We start from the raw sequence: 6,000 nt of genomic DNA on the forward strand, positions 1-6,000 counted from the left end.
CATGAGCATATTATGAGCAACTTAAGTGTTGTCAATATTGTATTAAAGAATAAAAGTAACATTTTCCAGATTGAACATAGATGTGTGAGCCACAAATCAAACTATTAAAGCGGAGTTCTGGGCAAAAATACATTTTTAAGCTAAAAATACCCCTCTAATCCAAACATATCCCCAATTACCCTAACACTAACCCCACATTACAGTTATGGAATAAAGAAAAATTCTTACCTTTAAAACTGATTGCAGAGCGTGGCCATCTCCGGTGTGGGCATCTGAAACCATGGTTTCCCCCGCTGTGTCCCTCTTCCGGGTTCCTGGCTACCCAGAATGCCGATCGCAATCCCGCGCATGAGCTGTAAATTGCGATCGGCAATCAGAGTAGCGACCGGCCATTCCCATTGCATCCTGGAATTTAAGGACGCTTATCTCCCAGGACACAATGCAAAGGAGGAAGTGACGTCGGGGGCCACACAAGGAGCAAGAGGAAGGAATGTAAGTTTATTTTCATTAAAAACAAGGTAAGTGAAACAAAAAAAAAATATTAATTATCTAATTCTTTTTCTGTTTTTTTTACTCTAACTCATGCTGCAAAGTTAATTTTTAGGGTGGAACTCCGCTTTAAGTATAATTGGATAATTTCCCCTGGGGTCAAAATCAAGACTAGATGTAAGAGTGTAGCTTATTCTGGATATTCATTAAATTAGTTAAAAATTGCATTACATGATATTCAGAGAACCAGTAGGGTGAAAATTCACAAATCTGTCTATCATACAACAATGATCAATTTTGGAACAGTAAGGAATAGGTAAAATGTAAAAGTCACACCAAAAATACAAATTTTGAATTTATCCACAAAAGTCTCCCGAATGTCCTCGCTGTCACTCCAGTGTTGGAACTTATTATCACATGTTTTGGTCCTGCCCTAGGGTGGTGCAGTTTTGGGTGGCGGTGTTTGAATGCATACAGCTGTCCCTGCCACTCCCCCCTGAGCTTGCATTGTTGGGCATCCAGGACGATGAACAGAGGCCTTGCTGCACTAAAATACCGCCTTCTATTTTACTGTATTATGCTAAAAAAGAAATACGGTACTTCATAAATGGACCGCCCCTACCCACCCTTTGGAGGCCTCATGGGAGACTTCCATTAATGCTGTGTTACCTATGTACAAATTGACATATTCTCCTGGAAGATGCCCTAGGAAATATGATAAGGTTTTGCAGCCATGAAAAACACAATGAGTATTTTCCTTTCATATTTCCTTGCTGTACTTACCTAGTATTTACCTAGCTCTGTCTACTGTTGTGGTCCCTTTTCCATTATGTCTTTCTTTATTTTTTTACCCGTGTACTTTGTAGGCTTGTTTGAAACCCTCTGCAGATTATGTTCAATTGTTGATACATGACTACATTGCTTTGCATGTAAATTGCTGTTATTGTATTTTGCCATTTTTTCAATAAAGAACAATCCTGGTTGTTAAAAAAAATATATACAAATTTCAAATACAACAGAACGGATGTTACAACAGAATATGTACTGAAAATAGGACACATTTATAAAACCATGAATACCAAATATTTACAACAGGTGAATAAATCACTGTAATTTAAAACACATGGGACATTCATCTGCATGTCACTCTTACTACTTTATAACTATCCTATCTATTTCAATATTTAATTTTAACAGTAAATAATTAGGTATGCCAACTAGTGCCTGTGAAACAGCATAAAAATTGATATATAAAATATTATCATAAAAAATACACTATAATTAGTATATAATTATATAAGAGAAAAGTTAAATATTTGCAATGAAAAAAAAATTGTTTTCGCATAAAGCCTCACATGGTGATCAACAAATCATTTTGAAACTCAGGTGAGTCAACTAATACTTTATATGCATGAAGTTGTCCAATCTGCAGAGATCCATGAAATTTAGCAAACATTATTGCTGAATTTACCCTAGACCAGACAGATCTACATGGAAAAAATGTGCAAGTAAAAACTGATAAATTGATTATTCAGTCAGTCATCAATTGAACTACCAAAGGGGGAATTCCTGTCTTAACACCTTCCTTTTCTTTCCCCTGTTGAGTCTGTGATACGAGGTTAAAAATAAAAATATCCCAGTTTGCAGCTGTTTTGAAACCAGGATGTACGGAGTCATTACACTTAGTACATTGAACGATTTAAGCTTCTTATTTAGATTAGTGCACAGCAAAGCCTAGACACTCGGTCTATACCTTGCCAGATACTGGCGTTCGGTTCAGCTGGTCACCAGAGAACAGCCTCCCAAGGTTTGTCTGGAACTCAAAGATTATCGTTCAGCTGTAATAAGCTTTTAATGATGTGTAGTTCAGCATGTTTATTCTATTATTGTCAATCATAGTTGTTTTTAGAAATAATAATTTTCATGTGACCTGGCACAAGGGAGCACAAGTCAGTGCACCTAATGCAACAGACTTCCTCCGTGCAATAATTTTATCACTTGCAATTGAATCTCATTTTATAGCTGATTCAACATTCCCATGTCAAACAAAATGTATGCAAACCATACTCATTTGCATATGCTGCACAGTATTTTTTACTTATTTTTAGATGATTATTTGCATAACACAAACATTAGGAAGAGTTTTGTTGGGCCCTGAGTGCTGATGGGACTATGGGCAGGTGAAATGTTTAATATTCCTAACAAAATGAATAAATCAATACATTAAAAAAAAAGGAAATGTTACTTTCTGCCAGTAAATTTTATTCCCAGTTGGAAGACATTCATAGTCCCATGAAACTGCTCTTTAAATTCTTTATTCCAGCTTGGCTTCCCAAACCCAACTCAGGAAAACAGCAAAGTCTTTTTAATGTGTGTTTTATTTGCCTATATGCCCGCTGCCCTTACTCATCCTTATTTCATGAAAGTCTTCAGCTCTTATTGAGAAATTAGGAAGAATCCTGGTTAAAAACAGTTGGGGCACACATAGCTCTTTGGAAGGGCTCCCCACCTTCCTTGTGTCATTGCTGAGGATGAACACCACGTTATGTACTATATAATTAAACATATAATGCTACATAAGTGATAACCGCAGTGTTGCCAACCTACCAGATTGAAATTTACCAACACGACTCCCAAAATTTACAGGCACAGCCAAGTTTTTACTGGCATTTCCAAAAGTTACAAAAATACAGTTTTAAGTGCAAATTTCAGTATTTAGGCTACAAACAAGTACAATATGCAATTAGCAATGTGATTTAAGGTAGACATTAGGGCAAAAAACATATTTCATATTTTATTTTTGCTATAGTAAGTAATTAACTCAGGGACAGGATTCAGGAGGGCAAGAAATTAGAATGGGCAGGCACACACACATGAAATTAACTCTCACAGTGAGAACAGTATGCGGCAGCACAGATGATGATGACACCTCAATGACACGACACATCCCCTCCGGAGTCACAGTGATAGTGTCTCTCCATGTCAGGTGGTCTCCATGCCTTCAGTCCACTCCAGTCCCGCTCCCAGCTTGCATTGCTCCCATCCCACAGACCCGTACATGAAGCTCCAGCTGCTCTGCTCAGCTCCCTTGCACCATGACATCACACGACACGCATAGGCACCACCTCTGCCAGACCACCCACCCCACCAGCACCCATTTATACCTGGCTGCAAGTAAAAATATTACTTGTTGCCAACACTGGGTAACCAAAGTTTGCTGGTGATTTTTTTTGTCTACCATGCCCATAATAAAATTGAATAACAAACGATAGATCAGTGTTGTTAGAAAAAGCATCAGAGGGGATATAGTTGAAAATGTTCTGAACAAAGTCTTTCCATGCTGAAATCAAGGAATGATTATATGATGCTTTTAAAACACAATATAACATGGCCTTGATTCTGTTACAGGTTGGCTCAGACAGAAAAAAGGATACTGGAGATATTACTGCAATGGCTTGGATTCCCCATGCTCCACACACTTGTAACAATCTTTCACTATAGAATGTAAAGGCTACCATGATAAATTATTTTTGGCTAATGCTGCCAAGTTATCCTAATTTATTAATTGTATTAAAGCATATTAAAATTATGAAAACTGTTTTTCGGTGTTCTGCTGTGTATAATTATACTGTGTACTTAAAAGGAATGATGTCAAGGGCAGTTGAAGAGCTGTGCATGCAAAAAAAATTGCTATTTTGATTTGATCTATTTTGTCCTTTAAATAAATGCACTCAATAGAGGGTTGTTTATAAAACGGACTCTTCTTTATTGCATTCGTCTATTAATTTGTTTAATTCACTGTAAAAAAAAAAAACACATCAGTAACAATCAATATAAACCAGCTCTTTCAGTTTTTTTTTTTCATAGTTTTTTAGCTAAATAAAGTTTCTTTGTGATATAAACAGTAAGGTATAAGTTGAATTCCAGAAATTCAGAAGTTTTACAAGTAGAGAGTTTGTATTCTTAATAAAAGAGAGCACATGTACTGTATATTACAGTTCTCCACTTGAAAAATGCATCAAAATAAAAACGAACTTTAAAATATCAATGTTATCAGGTTATGTGCACTTGGAATTGTAACACAAGCCTGTACTTTTTCCTAAAGTAACGTATGCGGAAAAAAAGTAATTTTCCTGTGCTCCAACACTGCCCTGTTCAGTTCTATACACTCTATAAAAAGTTCTAAGCTTGCACAGGATCATTACAGGCAATTTGTCAGTTGGACAAAGCCAGGAAGAAAAGTTCAAATCTGGCAGTAGATACGGTAAGTACAGATCTGACAGCTAGGGAGTGCAGGGAAGTGAAATATACTGTAAATCTGGCAGCAGAGGAGAGCAAAGGAGGGTAGTGCAGATCTTGCAGTGAGTACAAATTTGACAGCTGGGGAGTGCAGGAAATGTAGTACATATTTGGCTGCAGGGGAGAGCAGGGAAGAAGAGTAGAGATCTGGCAGCGAGGAAAGAGCGAGAAATGAAAGTACAGATCTGACATCAAGAAAGAGCAGGAAAAGGAAGTACAGATCTTGCAGCGCAGAAGTGCAGGGAAGGTAAGTACAGATACAGTATGGCAGGTAACAAGTGTAGGTAAGAATTACAGATCTGACAGCAGGGGAGAGATGGAAAGGGAAAAAAGATCTGGCAGAAGAGCTTTGGCAGCTTAGGAGTGTGAATAAAGGAAGCATAGATCTGGCTACATGGGAAAGCAGGGAAGAGAAGTACAGACCAGGAAGCAAAGTAGAGTGGAGAAGGGAGGTACAAATCTAACAATGGGTCAGGTATGTAGAGACTTGGCAGGGTAAGAGCGTGAAAGGGGAATACAGATCTAGCATCAGAAAAGAGTAGGGAAGAGAACTACAGATCTGGCAGCAGAGAAGAACAAGAAAGTGAAGTACAGATCTGGCAGTGGTAGAGTATTGGGAAGTCAAGTACAGACCTGGCAACAGGGAAGTGTGGGATGGGAAGTACAGATTTGGCCCCTAGAGAATGCAGGTAAGGGAAGTACAGATCTGGCAGTAGGGGAGAGTGAATAAGAGAAGTACAGATCTGGTAGATGGAAAGGGAAAACAGATCTGGTAGGTGGAGAGCAAAAAGGGGAGCTACAGATCTTGTGGTTGAGAAGGAACGTAAGATCTGGCAAGAGGCGACAAAGGAAGGGAAAAACAGATCTGGCACCAGGAAAGAGCAGGGAAAGGAGATTCAGATCTGGCAGCAGGGAAGGGAACTACAAATCATGCAGGGGGAAAAGGGAGCCAGTAAAGTACAGATTGAACATTAGTTAAGATTAGCATAGATTTGGCAGCAGAGAACAAGGAAGGGACATACAGATCTGGCACAAGAGGAGAATGAGGAAGAGAAGTAGAGATCTGGCATAGGGGGACAGCGGTGAATGAAAATACAGATATGACACCAGGGGAATATAGGGAAGGTAAACATATTATGGGGCTGTCATTTTGCCCTGTGCTCTGAATTTATAAAGATAGCAGATGATTTTTCACTAGTGACTCTGGGAGAT

At 38.4% G+C, this 6,000-nt stretch overlaps 1 protein-coding gene across 3 annotated transcripts in view; it reads left to right on the top strand.

The window, feature by feature from the left end:
* NMU (neuromedin U) overlaps positions 1-4,245 on the top strand; it is a 128,096-nt gene extending 123,851 nt beyond the window's left edge. For 2 of the 3 annotated variants that reach the window (XM_082253961.1, XM_082253962.1), the window contains one exon: positions 3,898-4,245. The gene's annotated coding sequence lies outside the window, so the exon portion shown is untranslated. The remainder of the gene's footprint in view (positions 1-3,897) is intronic. The other variant, XM_082253963.1, reaches the window with a different exon arrangement.
* Positions 4,246-6,000: the final 1,755 nt, after the last annotated feature.

This window comes from Pelophylax lessonae (genome assembly GCF_965119305.1).
Source record: "Pelophylax lessonae genome assembly, chromosome: 1".
Lineage (NCBI taxonomy): Eukaryota > Metazoa > Chordata > Amphibia > Anura > Ranidae > Pelophylax > Pelophylax lessonae.